Genomic DNA, 16,689 nt, shown 5'->3' on the forward strand with positions numbered 1-16,689 from the left:
ACATTGGTATCATTTCATCTAATTTGAGTAAAAACACATTTAGAGGACAGGGCCATTAAGACTGTGTAGATTGACAACACATTCAAAGTAATTAAATCACATTTCAAAACTCAAAAAAATGAGAGACCATATAAAAATTATGTTGTTGAGGAAGGGCTAAACTGTTAATCCACACAAAAAGATTAAACTTATTGTCATTTGTTTAATGTTCTACATAAAGGCAAGACACAATAGTAAATTATAAGTCTCTTATTTGAAAAATCTTGTGTCAAGTTTACTCAAACATAACACTTAACAAATGACTAAATAATAATGATAAATGAAACTGTAGATGTTACTTGACACAAGTCTACTCAAACATAACGCTTAACACTTAACAAATGAATAAATAATAATAATAAATGAAATTGTAGATGTTACTTGAAACCAAGCATTGCTTTGATTTCAGAATGTGCTAGTCTACTATACCTATAATGAAAGGTGATGCCTTTCATCCCCCTGTTCTTTTCTTAGCAGCTACATTCCCTTTCAAGTCATATGCTATATGTGGAACATGAACATATAATTTTTCCCTTCTCTCCATTGCCTGCAATAAATTCAACAAGGGGTCATAAATCATGATAAATTGAACTCCATAGCATTTCCATAGCTGGTATTGATATGTTTGAGATTGATGGTTGTTTGAAGCATCCAATGTATAGCTTTTCCTTCATGTCATTTTTTTGCTGATAATCTCAAAACAAAAACTTATAAGAGTTGAACAAAAAAGAAGCAAAATTAAAAAGAATTGTAATGTTAGTAAGAAAAATTTCAAGAAAAACTATGATGTGACTTGGATTGTTCTTTGCTTCAATAAAGAACAAAAAGCACCTGCCATGAGCTGTCCGAGTAAAAACAAGTGCATCCGCTCCCAATCTCATTGTGCTTGTTTTAAAGCCATTACCATATGCATACACAAATGGATAGGAATCAATTCAACAATGAAAGCAACCAAGTACAGTCATGCAATTATTAATTAAATTGATTTAGTAAATGTGATATTCCCCAAACAAATGCAATCTAGTCTTTTATGCGATGGCAGGTGTAGCTAATCTTCTTTTGAATTACATTGGCCTATAGTAGTGTTTGTGTTCTTCATAGAATATCCCAAGCTCATGCATTGCCGAATACAATCAAGATCCATGCCCCCTCCATCATCTGCCAAAGAAATACATGATATTTCAACTAGTCTATCCTCATAAAAGTAAATACAACCGATTTGCACAAAGAGCTGATCATTTTATCATTACACAGTCCATGAAATTGCCTCAGTATACCTCAGTTCGCCTAGGCTAAATCCAAATTGGAACTGTGCCCACCCCTGATTCCAAAATCCCAAGTATGGATCCGGTAATGTAATTCCAAAGCATGTACCTCAAGTAAATTAAGGCATTAAATTGCAGCAAGGATTGGAACACCAATTGGTATATCTAAAGAGCCAAACAACTTTAGAGAATGGGTGATGCTAATGACATAATAGTGTTAAAGGATGTGTAAGTAGAGGCCCACATAGAAATTGCTTTACTCAAATTCATTTTAATATGACCTTTTGATATCATGAGTTGTGGTTCAATATATTATGTAGCATTTATTCTGTTGTACTATAGTTAACAACCTAAAAGATTCTCATAGATAGACATTAGGCATTCAACACTTCAAATACTTTTTGTTGTAGGCATTTAAGAACTAGCCATTAGAAGCAACTATGCCTTCACCCACTTAGATCAAGCTTATTTTTGAGGCTCTATTTTTCAAACTCTTCAAAAGGGAGGAAAACACTCTTTTGCGATGTTACTGTGACCTTTTAGATATTGCATTCACAGATTGAGGTTTACATTGATAATTCCCTGAAAAGTATAAACTGATAATTAAAAATCTTTAGACAATTAAGTGCACCAAAATATAGAAGAGTTGAATATCATATGAGCTTCTTGCTCGGAGAAGTTCCTGCCTAGTTGTCGCTGTCGTAGTATATGAAGATCTCCTCGTGGGCAATATTCCATAACTCAACATGAAAACTTTTCAGTTTGAAAGTAAACATATAATGTTGGAAGAAAAGGATGATCCAGCATCTGAAGTATTTCTCTTTCTGTTTGCGCCCTCAACATCTTTTTTTGACTGGCCAAAGATCCATAATTCATAAATTTCATTGCAAAATAACACCTTGTGCCAATTAATTCTAAGAGATACACACTGCCTATGTCACCTTCTCCCAATTTTTTCAACAACCTGAAATGTTTCAAACCTAAACTTCCATCCTACGTCTTAATAGTACAGATGGCTTCCCATCTTGAATCATTTGACATATGAGGCCTGTTGCAACTGCTGCTTAAACTACTGCAACTCTTAGTTACTAGGTTCTACTATTTAGGCTCAGGTCCAGGTACTGGTACAGTTTTGGTACTAGTTCTTATGTGGTACTTAATGGGTTCTTTGTGGGTACTTCTGTGAAGAACCCACAATGAACTTGGGCACCCAAGAAATGCCATAGGGTGGTAGGTCAGTCTATGTATGTACTTCTGATTTTTTCATCAGCATGCTCTTTGTATCTACTTTAGATAGAGTCTTGCAGCAGTTTGGTAATATTATTCAAGTCAAAATTGGTCAATGTAATGCCCTTAGTTAATGATAGTAGTGACTAACATTCTACTTTGATTCATTTGAAGGTCAGGGATTTTTTTAAAAAATTTGTAGATCTTAGTACATCACTGTTGATAGATTTGTAAAAGGAAGCCCATAGTTATGTTTATTGATCATGTTCGGTTTGATGTCAATTTGTAATGCCTGTAAGCTGAAACTATATCAGTAATACAATTATTTATTTATATTTTTATTGGCCATTATGGATTTATGAGTGTTACTCTTCTTTTTATATATGTAACTTCGATTATTGAACATACATACATGCATATACAGATGAACCCGAATCCACAAGGGGGAGGGGAAAACAGTCGTACCCACATACCTGAACCCCATATCCGTACCAGAACCAGAATCCAAATTGGTAACTTAGCAGTGCAACTGCTCTCATCACTCACACCACTGCTGCTGCTACCTCTGCTGGCCCTACTATTTGCAATTTCAATGTAATCTGTCCTATCACTACATTTTGATCCATGTATAGCTTTTCCCATATTAGATTTAGTCTCACTGCCATTATCAACACTAATTTCTCCATTGTTACATGTTTTGTTAGTGACTGTCACCCTGACAATATCTGATTTTTTTATATTTCCTTCAGCATCAAGACCACTACTAACAGGCAACAAGGTCCCTAATGCATCTTCATTACCTTGTCTGTTTGCCCTTTCATAAGTTCGGCTACTTCCAGCTTCTGATGAACTTGCTACAGAAGAAAGTGTTGTGCCAATTGTAGATGAAAGCTTTAAAGAACATGGTTCTGATATCTGAGAAGTGCCAGTTCCCCTTACTGATGATTTCAAAATGCCACCTTCTAACTCATGAGAAGTGCCCTGTGTCCAGGTTATGTGTTTAGAAGTACTTGGTTCTAATCTATGGGAAAATACAACAGCTCTGTATCTTTGTTTTATTGCACCAGCATCTGCTAACTGAGATGTGACAAGTGGTTTTGAGAGCCGTTTCAAAGAAGCTAGTTCTGATGCCTGAGAAATGCTCATTCCTCTTAATGCTTGCTTCAAGGTCATTGTTTATGATATGCCTGCTTCAGATGCCCGCTGAATCCCAACCCTTAAAGGTTTTTTCATGGGTGATTTTCCTGATGCTGCTACTCTCTTAGAAATGCCCTTTTCCCTTGAAGAATGCTTTGAAGAAGCTAGTTCTATTTCATTACTGGAACTTAATGCCTGAAAATATTTTACCAAGCTCAACGTGCTAGACAGTAAAATATCCACACCATTCAATTGTTTGTTTGATGTAACATCTTCTATTTGGGATGTGGTTTTAACTGGTGATTGTCTTGTGCTACCTAGCTCTGCTTGAGAATTCTCCCCCTTTAAGGACATTTTATAGCCATTTGATTCTTGTGAGAATTCAGTACTTCCTTCCATTGTCCTAGGCGTTGCCATCAGATTTTAAACTTGTTTAACTCCAGAGTCCAAGTAGCTGTAAACATCAATGTGACGTGTAATACGCATTCATATTTTGCTAAGGTTGGTTATTCACAAGTCTCTTTCTCCATTGTCATTACCCCCTGTCAAAATCAATATGTCTACATGTTCCATAATTAAATGAAACATATGCTCCTATCAAGATGTATTCCAGCTGTTGCTAAGCATAGTCCATGATCCTACCAACAAAATCGTATGAAGACTTGTCAATTTATCTACAGTTTGCATTTGAATGCTACCATAAAACCAGATCAGGAATCATTGAAATTCAACTGATAATCCATGCTCCAAAAAAAGCTGTATTAATCTTGATTCTTATGTTGAATGATTGAACTTGCTCCCCATATTACAAGTTCATGAGAGCTTGCACCCAAATGTGCTCAATCCTTAAGACTCAAATGGTTCCTACATTTGTTAAAAATCTGGGCAACAGATGCACCTCCTGCAGCCTCCTCTACTAACCTATCACTGTTCATAACATCAAATTGTTTAAAGCACATAATGGAAACTGCAGCTTTTAAATGGTGATTATCAGAACAGTAAAAGTGTAATCCACACCAAAAGTTCCTTGGAAACCAACCTATCAAAAAAGTAATATCCCAAGGATTCTGATATAATCTTTCCAATAGTTGTCCTTCCACTACCCATCATTCCTACACTTAGAGAGATTTTTTTCGTCAAACCCTGTTCACAGAAATGAGTTCTGCAATCTATGGCTCTAGCTTCTCCCTGTTTTATAATTTTTTTTTTTGGTGTTGTAATCAAGACTCACCCACAAGGAATATACATCTTCCTTTTAATTCTGGAACAAGCACATCAGCCTTCTTCTGCATCAGAAATCTCTTATCAGGAAATTGAAATCAAATAGATGCATCTTCAAATAGGCATAGGTTCTTAATCAACAATAGCACTCATGATAGTTGAGAAAACTGCGTGATTGTATATAACTAGGAGCAGTTAAATGTGAATATAAAACATGACACTGTGTGTACTACTATAAGTACGAATTTTTTTTGCCTTGTGATAAAATTTCGGATTACCAAATAACAATTGAAGCAAAATAGACACAATTCCTAAATCTTCAACTCATAAAACTTGATAAATTTACTAATTTTAATACAAGGTTAGTTACAATTGAACTTTCGATATTTGAACACGCACACATGGATAGAGGAATTTTATTAGGATTCAATCAAAGAAGGGCGCAGATCCAGTTTTACTAATGAACAAAATATAAATATATGAAAACAAAGATTTAGTTGTTTTACTTTAGTGGATATTTAGGGGGGATAAACAACCTCTTTTCTGAGGCATTGTCAGAAAGCCTAGGCAACTAAAGATTAAACCACAAGAACTTGAAAAATAAATCAGCTTATCCAATCAAAGTTGGAAAAAAAAATAGAATTTAAAAAATTAAATAGAAAAACAACAAAGTCCAAATCCTCAACCATCAGATTTAGATACCATAAAAGGTTAAAACATTTATGGGCAAAGACAAACTACAAATCATATTGAAGAGAAGCCAAGGCAACCTCAACATTACATAAATTGAAGATAACCCATGGCAAGACTTGTTCTAGTGATCCTAACTTCCTCGACACATAGATATTGAAGAGAGGCCAAGGAAAACTCCTTGTTCTAGCAAGCCAAACAGTTCTTCTTGCAGGCACTAAATATTGAAGAGAAACCAACGCAAAACTTGTTCTAATGATCCAAACTAGTTTTAGATGTCAGTCTTTCTTTTCCATCTCATAATTACATATTGATTCAAGCCAAGAAATATTTCCTTCTTACACTAGTAATGGGGAAACTACAGAGAAGGAAAAACACAATTTATTAAACAATACTGATGGAATGAAAACAAACAAACATAGTATCTATTTCACAGCTTTGTGAACAAACAATTCTATAGAATGGTAGTTTTCAAAGTGCTTCTCAAATTTTGGATTAATATTTCAAGCAAGCTCTCCCACTAATTACCAGGGAACTACAAGTTTATTTTTCACAGTTCCAATTATTAAAATAGGTTTTCTAATGCAGATAAATGTTGATAAACTATTGTGTCCAAACATTTGGCTATATCTCTCTGCTAGGTTAACGTCTACTAAATAGATTAGATATGGCTAACTCCTGACATTAAAGGTCATTATAGCCTAATTATCTAATTTAAGTGTCAAATGCACTTCATACCAAAAAACTCTTGTTCGTATATGACACCCATGGACTTGCATGGAAACAGACATGAAAATCAGTGATGTTCCTTAAGCATCTCAATCATAGAAAATCTCTTAAAGAAGCAAACACATTTGCTAAATCGTAGTCATACTGAAGCACATTATTCCTTAAGCACCTCAGTCATATCCTAAAGCACATTAATACTAAAAGTAATCTCACTAAAATTCTTTTAGATGTTCTATTGGTTCACTTTTTATAAAAAACTAAATGGTATCTGCATTTATAAAAAACTCACACCTATGTTAAACAAAAGCTCTCACCTATGTTAAATAATAATGTTAGGTATAATACAAATGGAAATGTTGAAGCATATCCTCGTTGTTTTAAGCCAAAATTATTTTCCATTAAGAAAGATATATAATATAAGTCATTGCTTCACTCTGGCATCAATTCACAACTAAGGAAACAACTACAAAATAAACTTCAATATTATATGTACAATAACTCATAACAACTTACTTTCGAATAACACAAGCTTGCCAAGTACTATAAGAACTTAGAAGTCAGAAGTGGACCAGTATCCGGGAAGAAGGTTTCAAGCCGATGCAGCTTTTCATGCTTATGAAGGTCCTCTTTTGCAGTCCATAAAATTGGCTTTTTTGTTAGAGAAATTTGAGTATTATCTAATTACAAGTAGAATTCCTCTTTTGACACATCCTGGCAGCCCAGGACAATGGTTGACTCCCATTGTTTACATCACCTCTCCATTTCAGATTTGAGAGCTGAGCTTCCCACCTTGATTTCCATTCTTCTTTCATAAGTTCTTGCCAGAATTCAATAACTAAACTCAGTATGGAATGGTAAAATAGTAAATGTTACTGTTGTAGAGCACAAACCACATCTTTATCATGCACAGAGCAACAGAACATGATTCTGGAAGAAATAAAATATTTAATGCAAGAACCCCTGACAACTAAGAGGTACATGAATCCTATCAATCAAGCTGGGATCAATAATGTCATTATTGGCACTCAGCATATGTAGTCCTCGAATATGGGAAGAGGAATTGGCACTTCAAAGCTCAAATGTATTTACTTTTAATCAAGAAAGTTATAGTTCTCATTCCATGCAAACATCATGAGTATAAATATATATTATATATTTTGAGGTCCATCAGGCAAAGTGGTATTAACAAGGAGCGAAGTGATATGACCTAGACTCAGAGGGTTAAAAGATTGAATAAGAGTACACTTTGCAAGTTGCCAAAATTTTGGCAAAGAGTTGATTTCACTGGTTTCACTAAAGAGGTTGTCAAAGGAGTATTAATTTGGAAAAAAGTTCAATTAAAAAGAAATTGAGATATATTACCGTAGTTCATAGCTGATAAATTATGGGAAGATCTTATTCAACAACAAGATGCTGAGTTGATAAAGTGAGAAGTAAAGAAGACCAAGATGCAGAACCCAAAACTTCAACAACTGGAAGAATCAATTTTTATTATTGCAAATTTAGATGTAAAAAGGCATAGCCACAAAATCAACCTTCACCCACCATCAACCATTAAAGCATGAGAAAAATATTATAGGTCGTTTATACGGAAATAAAATACCGAAAGTTACAAAGAAAGCCAAGACATATTATATATGTTGGATATTTAAGCAGAGAAAACCAAAGAGCCAAATCTCCAAAGACAAATAATGACAGAAATATGAGTCAACAAGTTGTTAATGGAGAGTTAGCTATCAAAATAGAAATAGAAATTTAAAAAGATGGTCGCCTTGAACAACTAGATTAAATTTTTCCTTGTGATAAAATGTTGGATTAACAAGTAACAATTGAAGCAAAATAGACAGAGTTCCTAAATCTTCAACTCCCAAAACTTGATAAATTTACTAATTTTAATACAAGTTTAGTTACAATTGAACTTTTGATATTTGAACAGGCACACAAAGATAGAGGAATTTTATTAGGATTCAATCAAAGAAGGGTGCAGATCTAGATTTACTAATGAACAAAATATAAATATATGAAAAAAAAGATTAAGTTCTTTTACTATAGTGGATATTCAGGGGGATAAACAGCCACTTTGCTGAGGCATTGTCAGAAAGACTAGGCAACTAAAGATTAAACCACAAGAACTTGAAAAATAAATTAGCTTATCCAATCAAAGTTGGAAAATAGAAAAACAACAAAATCCAAATCCTCAAACATCAGATTTAGATACCATAAAAGCATAAAACATTTACGGGCAAAGACAAACTACAAATCATGAGCAACCAGAAATTGAGATGTTTTCATTGCTTCAGATATACATTCAAAGTTCTCAAACCTTGAACCATAAGAAAAGTAGAAGATTTTACAGGGTTAGATGAAAGAAATTAGATGCCCAAATAAACTTTGGAGATTAGACAGACAGAAGAGATGGGAAAAATCTTGTACACCATAACTTGACATATAAAACTTTCCACCCCCAGACACCTATGGACTACACAAATCTAAAGCATTATTTATTGATCACTCATTGCAAGTAGGTATCAAGTTGATTTATAAACTCAGAGCTTCAAATATCAGACAATCAAATACCAATACAAGTTAACTCCTTTGACATAGTTATGGTTGAAGATCAAAACAAAAACATCAATTTTGATTACTTAACCAGACAAAGCATAGAACAACACAGATATTGACCCCCAAAACATGCATTCTTTTACAAATCTAATCCCCAACATAAGTAAACCTTCACAAAGTTGAAATCTTAATAACCAAAAATTGCAACTTCAATGCATCAAATGGTAATAACCCTATCATCATCAACTCAGCTCATATAGATTTTAAAGCAAATAAAAAATCAATAAATCATCGGCTTCGATTGAGTGGATCCAAATGATCAGAAAGACAAAATCTATTTTCACTCTTGTGACCACTCCAGAGAGTGAAAAATAGCAAAAGAGAATCAATATTCATCGAATCTGCTTGAATGAGAATTGAGGTGTCTAAAGCAATCAAAACCAATAAGTACATTGAATTTTCTTGAAATATACAATCAGGATTGATAGATAATTGTCACACAAAACCAGTAGGAACACAAGGGCAGAAGTAATCAACCAGTCCATTGGCTCTAGTTGAATGGATTTTTAAACCAAAAATATGAAAATGTCTTTAGCTTAAGCAGGTTTTAAAAATGAAAAAGTCATCAAACAAAACAAAATTCGTTTGCTCAATTCCCTTACCTCTTGTGCGCTTGTTTCTAGAAACTCCAGAGGCAAACCCCATTGCAAGATGACTATCATATAAATTCTTCCTCCTAGAATCAGAAAGAGTCTCATAAGCCTCTTGCACTTCAATAAACCTTCTTGTATACTCCTCTACATGCTCAGGAGGACACACATCAGGATGATACAAATCTAACATAAAAAGCCCAAAATAAGATAACAAATCAAGAACTTACATGGATTCATGTTAATATCTTACATCCGCTGAAATGGGTTAAAATATGAACTAGAGTAATTCTTGTTTCAGACTGTTTATGATGGTTCACTTGTCTAACGATAGAAATATAAAGATGAAATATTGTTACGCATTTTCTTTCACTTATGTATGTTATATATTGCAAAAATGTCAGATTTCAACCAGGGTAGTAACTCTTCAGCAAATAAGAGGAAAACACTTAAAATAGTTCAAGTGCTATATGTAAGTTAAATCCAAAAATATCCAACAAATCGAAAAGACTGTCATACAACTAAGAGATTCTCCCACAATTTAATTGACATAAAACAAAAATAGTTCAACTACTAAACACTAAACAAAGATAAAAAAACTAGGCGCTAAATCCAAACGCTTTACAAATATCTAAGAATGGATTAGAATCATCATACAGCTCAGAGATTCTCCCTGAATTTTAAAAATATGGAGCCCAAAGGTGAGACAGGAAATGAGTTAGTGAATGGGAATTAAGGAGAATTAGAGTCAATCAGAGTATCTGTGCAGCTTTCACGCCTTTAAACTCTACAGCACATTTACCTTTGAGAATAATTTTTTCTTTGAAGATTTAATTACCACCCAAGGCCTCCAACTCTTAAACTGCTGCTTGAGGATTGCACTAGTAAAACAAAGGCTACAACCCTTTACATATCATCTAACCCCACATCGCCAAATATACCAAGCAATTCCTAAAAGCTCTAAGATGGGCGTTGGTCCACAGAGCCCATTGTTGCTCTAGCAGAGGGACTCAAGGGAGACCTCATTGAATCAATAGCACGACCACCTATGAGAATTAATTGTTTGTTACTCGCGAAGCCCCAATACCTGCAAACAAATTTCCATGATACCCTTATATGCTGGAATGAAATAATGATACGACTATAAGCCTGCACGAATACAAGATTAAATTTTAACATACTTTTTGACCAATACTATTATATGATAACTTTTAACATATTAAGGTTATAACCCAAGTTGGTTGAAATTTTAACCAACTTGAGAATACTTAGAAAATTTTTGACCAATACGGGGATGGAAACCAAAAAACAAAAGAAATCATGCCTTTGGTCAAAAATTTTGGTAGAAAAACAAGTGCAAATGTACTACTATAATAACAGTATAACAAGAGGAGTTTGAGATGAAACATAGAAATTCTAACCACATGGAACACAAACTAACAAGCCTCATAGAGAACAAAAACCAAGAAATAGCAAGAGGCCACCTAAAAACAAAGCTGAAAGAAACAACAAAAGGATAGCAAAAAACCAACACCCAGATAGCTATGTAGTCTGCAGAAGGTCAACAGCCTTATCCACCAGAATGTGCATGTTCTCTACAGTAGCCTTCATTTCCTCCACCTTGCTCACATCCCCAGCCTTCTTGAAATGAGCCCTTGTGTGCTTACTTGGTCCTTGGTTGTTAGTAATAGTAGGTGGATCCTGCCCTTTATCCTGCTCAGCCTTTTTCAGAAGACTGCTAACATTATCCGCCACTGTCTTTAATGTGTTATTGTTCTGCTCAGCCATCTTCTTAATCATTTTTTTCAATATTACCCATTCTGGTCTCCAAACTCTCCAGCCTCTTCTAAAGATCAGTGTTGGCCTTCTCTAAGACTCTGTTCTTATCTTCAAACATAGGGACCTTTTTCATTAAAATTTTCACCTCTTCAGCATTACCAATTACCTCTAATAACCAGTCAATATGTTGACCCAAGGTGCGTTCCCCTCTGGCCATCTTACTAATTTGCTCAAAATCCTTAAACATAACCTGCATTTGTTGTTTTAAGTTCACAACTTCCTTTAGAATGGCCCCAAGATTACCAATAACCCCTTTGGTAACACCCATCTCCCTCTCATTCCTGTTATTGTCAAGGGATTGATCCTCCTTACCCACATTCTCTTTTTCCAAATCCATATCCTTGGAAAAATTCTCAACCCCCTTTTGAGCCATAGTCGCTTTTCTTTTCCTTTCTATTCTGTGAATAAGAATTTCCTCATCTGAGGGAACCAAAACCCTATTCTCATTCTGGCTCCTATTCCCTGAACCGTTACCTCCACTTCCTTTCTTCTGAGAGCCCCTCCTTCATCCCTCATCACAGTCACTATCTCGGTCGAAATCACTCCCCCTAACTTTCTTATTCTTATTCTAAGAGTTGCATCCCACACCTCCTTTCAAACTCATGCTGCCCCCCTCCACATCATCCTTGGTCTCTGAATCATAGCCCTTCTCTGAAATACTGCCCTCTGTATCATACTCAACTGCCTTCAAACTACCCCTAGGTTTATCAGCCCTCTTTGATTTCAGAAAATTCATAATGAGTACCATAAAACCCTCATGGCACACATGATCCCCATCTGGGTCTTTCTGAATTGCTCGAATAGAATTATCTAGCGACTGTCTAAGATAGACGAGAAAATTGAGCTTGATACTCTACCTAAAATGGTTGGCTAACATAAAATGATAACCATAAAGCTTCGTGAAATGACCGTCGAAAGTAAGGTATGCAACTATCACAAACAACACAAATCTCCAAGGCCACGAGATAGAGATAGGATTATAGTAGGAGTTACCAATTTTCACTAGTCGATTGCATTCTTTGGTAGAGTCCACAAATTCATTGATCGCCCTGTTCGAAAGCTTCTTGTCCCGGTAGAAATTGATGCCCTCTATATCCAGTCCCATGGCTTCTGCAATAACCTCCTCCGAGACCTCCATTCTCTAATTACCAACAAGGATTGACCCATTCTTCCAGGTCTTTATGAATTGCTGAGTGATAGTAGGGTTATTCCCTCTGAGCTTTTCCATAAACCCGGTAAAATTTCCATACTTCAGAGTTTCCCACACCTCCTTTTTCTGTTTCCACTCCTTGCAGCTAGCCGGTTCCACTCTCTTTTGTTTCCCTCCCATATTCTTCTTTCCAATGCCAAAACAAAGATCTCTCAGAAGGACCCTGTGCAAAAAAACACCCAATTCAATATCATAGTTGAGAGGCACAATGTTAATTGAAACCCATAATCCATGTGGCATAATACACCAAATTCTAGAAATAATAACCCGCCACTCCATTCTAGAAATCAAAACCCGCCACTTCCCAAAAGTGTCTGAAGTATAAATGTTAGTTACTGACATGATCATCATGATCATCATTAATATAACACCTTGCCTACTGCCCACTTTATCATGATCCATTAATAGGCAACCTTCAATATGTAAAAGATCATAATTATTCTATATGATCTTTTGATCTCTCATAAATGACAGTTAACTCACTCTGCCTAACAAGGTTTCTTAGTGAACATAGGTCTTAAAACACTTCCATCGTAGGATTCAAGGATTTCAACAACTAAACCGGTCACGCGGCAGAACATATCCCTGAGAATTTACATCGCTAATTATCTATGTGGGTATTATGATCGATATTTCTAAGCTGCCAAATTTTGATCAATGAATTGCTTTCCATTGATTCTTATGTCATGTCAATGACACTTTTTATAAGGTGATTGGCATATATTTGTGCATACAGATCAGGCATTCAATAGAAGTACACTTTTGTGGCCTCTTAAATAGAGATGATGACCTACTACCTTCAAGGTGACAATCGCTCATATGCAATTATCTATTTTTTAAACTGAAGCATTCATTGCCAATATATATCTGCATTCATGTGCATACAATAGCCTACATAGAGCCATCTACGATATCACATATACACATTACAATTAGAATCCTTAAAGCATCACAATACATTCTTTGCAAGGATTGATGACATTGGTAGAATTGTTTAGCAATTAGAATCATTCATTTGTTAGCATTGAGGTTGCATAAACTACATTATCACTACCACTCCACAACTCCCAACGTTGAGGGATAAATAGTAGACCGAGGTGCAAGACCTTAAGTTATTGTGATAGCCATTGTCAATTCTCTAAATACCCAATGCCTCCACTGATTCATTAATTGAGCTACCACCTACTTCTCAAGGTCCTTACTTGTTTTGCTACTTTTAGACCTTGCAGTGGTTCTAGGAATGACTTCCACATAATATTTGCTAGTAAAAAGTTATTCCAGTAACCATGTGACTATGTTGTTTGTTCTTCTTCGCAACTTTATATAGACTGATACCCATGCTAATAATCTCGCCAATCATAGTTTTTGCATCCATAGAAGTAAAGACCATTAGCCCTTGTATCTGTGCCCATTATTTCAAAATAGTTCTGCAATATTTTTGAAATTTTAATAGTTATATCCTTTGATCAAGGCAGGAAGTTTGAATTAAACCCTAAATATAAGTGTGAAATACTTTGAAAAACCCTAGTATTACTTTAAAATTTCTTTGGTAGGGTTTTTTCTTTGTTAATTTTGAAAGCTTTCGTAGAACAGAGTTATTTCTCTAAAATCATGTCTCTGCTTAACCCATGGTGTCATTGTGGTTAACCCATGTCCTGTATGAATTGCCTATTTTTAACCCTAGTGGCTAGTTATTTTTGTAACCATTGATCTCCTTGAAGATTAACGGTTGTTGCATTCTCGCATAATGAAGATGCAATTGTTTATCCGAAGTGAAAATGCGATGGGCTGGCACCTGTCTTGTGGGAACAAGGAGACACAGAGACCAACAGTTTAACAACAACCCTCAGATCTTTCCAAGATCAACTACTATTTTTTTCTCGAAAGGTGTTTGAAGTTTAACTAATGCAACATAGCAAGGGTTTGACGCATGTACAGTGTGGGCCCATAAAAGATTACTTCGAATGCTCTGTTATCATTTTCCAGCTATCATGCCATATTGGTTCTCAAGTCAAATTGAGTTGTCTCTTGATCATCGATTTAGATGAAGATCAACGACTCTTGCATTCTCGCAAAGGAAACATGAAGGTTGTTTAACCAAAGCAAGAATGTGAGGAAGTGACACGTGGAGTTGTTGATCGAGTTTGCGTTATGAGTTGCAAAAGGGGTGATATCAACTTTAAGTACTAGATGGCATGTTTTCATTCGTTCTGAGTATTATGTATGTCACAATTGATATCTTTTCCTAGCAGTCAGATCAAAATCAGATCAACGATTCTCACATCCTCACAAAGTAAAGGTGTTCGATGTTTAAAAAGGTGAGAATACGAGGGATCGCCGTGTGTCCCTGTGGGCCAGCCTATTACCGCATTGGCATGCAAAAATCTCAACCGTCGAGTATGCGATGATCTATTGTGCTTGCATTCTCGTGAAATGGAAGTGCAAGGTTTTTAACCAAAGCGAGAATGCAAGAGAATGATGCATGTCCCTGTGGGCCAGCTTCCCAACCGAAATGTTAAGAAAACATGAATGTTTGCTGATTGTCAAATGTAAGGTAAATCAAGGGTTGTTGTGATCTTGCAAAATGAAAGTGTTCGAGTTTTAACCAAAGTGACAATGCGAGAACTCAACATGTGTGCCACTAAGTAAATGTGACACAGTCTCCAAATTTGAATCATAGCCATTGGATTTTTCCCAGAGCAATGACCAATTTACAAATCCCTCGTGCAATATGCAAAATCTGACTGTTAGAGCATTAATGGTGCTTCAAGGTGACCTCATGCAAACAAATTTTGCATAAAGTTGGAATTTCACTCCATGATTTGATACAAAGCAAAATGAAACTAAAGTAGAGTAAACAGAGCTTGGGTTTTCAGCCTCCGTATTGCAAATTGTGGTGAACAAATTGTCTTGCTAAGACCAGAAGATTTGTGAGTAAGTTCCTTGACATTGCTGTGAAAAGTTTTTGATTTTCAAAATATTCTCTAAATTAACAAGATGTCTCGCCGAAGAGATTTCTCCGAAGAGACAAATTATCAACATAGAAATGTACATGATGATTTCCTCAAACAATTGCCCCTTTTTACAAATAAAATAGCGAAAGGAAAGGAATTGGTCCCCAGAAGCCCTAGACTGAGAATTGGGGTTTCTATGATAAGGGAAATTGGTTGAGAGATGTATACAGATGAATGGGTGGTTTGGAGCTGTTTAGGAAGTGGTTTTCACAAAGAAACCAGGATACCCCATTGAGAAATGTCTAAGAGTTTGACATTGGGAAGTTGATTGCAGTGTAACGAGACTCGGACTCGGCTCAAACTTGGCAAGGGTAACTTGACTCATGACCCGGCTCGGCGGTGACTCGGCAAAGTGAAAAAACCTCAAAATTTTGAGATTTTTTAGGATTTAAAGAACATTCCATGCACCTATTATTGAATAAAGCATAAAGACACAATAACATCATTAAATAGAAGATAATTTGATCATAATGCACATGCCACATACTTAAAGTTAAAAACTTAAAACTTAAAATTCAAACATCGATTACATAAGTATAATACTACAAAGTTACAAACTTACAAAGGTAAATTGCTAAAAGTAAATACTATAGTACTAGTAATTAAAGTCAAACTAAGATAAATCCATGCAAATCATCAAAATGTATATGTATTATCATTTATGCATTATGAAATCCAACACATCAAGATTCAATAGTCATCAGCAAATTAAAATGTTCCAAATGCTGATCATATATTAAGTTAAACTATTAAACAAAAAGTTAAAACAAGACTATAAGTCTACAGCTATGGCTCCTAGTTAGAGTCCTCATCATCATCCTCATCCTTAGGCTCATCCTCATCGTCATCCTCATCATCATTGTCATCCTCATCCTCATCCCCAACCTCAGCCTCAAGCTCAAGCTCAGTATAATCTATAAAATGCCTCTTAATAAGGTGTCTAAGGTAGGTCCTGGATGTCTCAGTAGCCATAGCATCAACTCGTGAGGTGCCTCTAGGATCAACTATACTCTCTGCCTCTGGCTCTGCCAATGTCTGTGAGGTGCCACTAGGAACAACCGGAGCTCTCTGGTCCTTTGTTGCCATAGCCACAGCCTCAGCCTGGC

At 35.5% G+C, this 16,689-nt stretch overlaps 1 pseudogene across 1 annotated transcript; it reads right to left on the reverse strand.

Annotated features, from left to right (window-relative positions):
* Positions 1-373: 373 nt before the first annotated feature.
* LOC149570831 (uncharacterized) lies at positions 374-10,659 on the reverse strand (annotated as a pseudogene). Its single transcript, XR_016359722.1, has 4 exons — positions 10,323-10,659; positions 9,533-9,706; positions 3,005-4,954; positions 374-586 (listed from the first exon to the last, which is right to left on the reverse strand). The product of XR_016359722.1 is annotated as an uncharacterized LOC149570831 (transcript).
* Positions 10,660-16,689: the final 6,030 nt, after the last annotated feature.

Source organism: Cupressus sempervirens, chromosome 2 (genome assembly GCF_028749045.1).
Source record: "Cupressus sempervirens isolate cs-2001-9-10 chromosome 2, ASM2874904v1, whole genome shotgun sequence".
Taxonomy (NCBI): domain Eukaryota; kingdom Viridiplantae; phylum Streptophyta; class Pinopsida; order Cupressales; family Cupressaceae; genus Cupressus; species Cupressus sempervirens.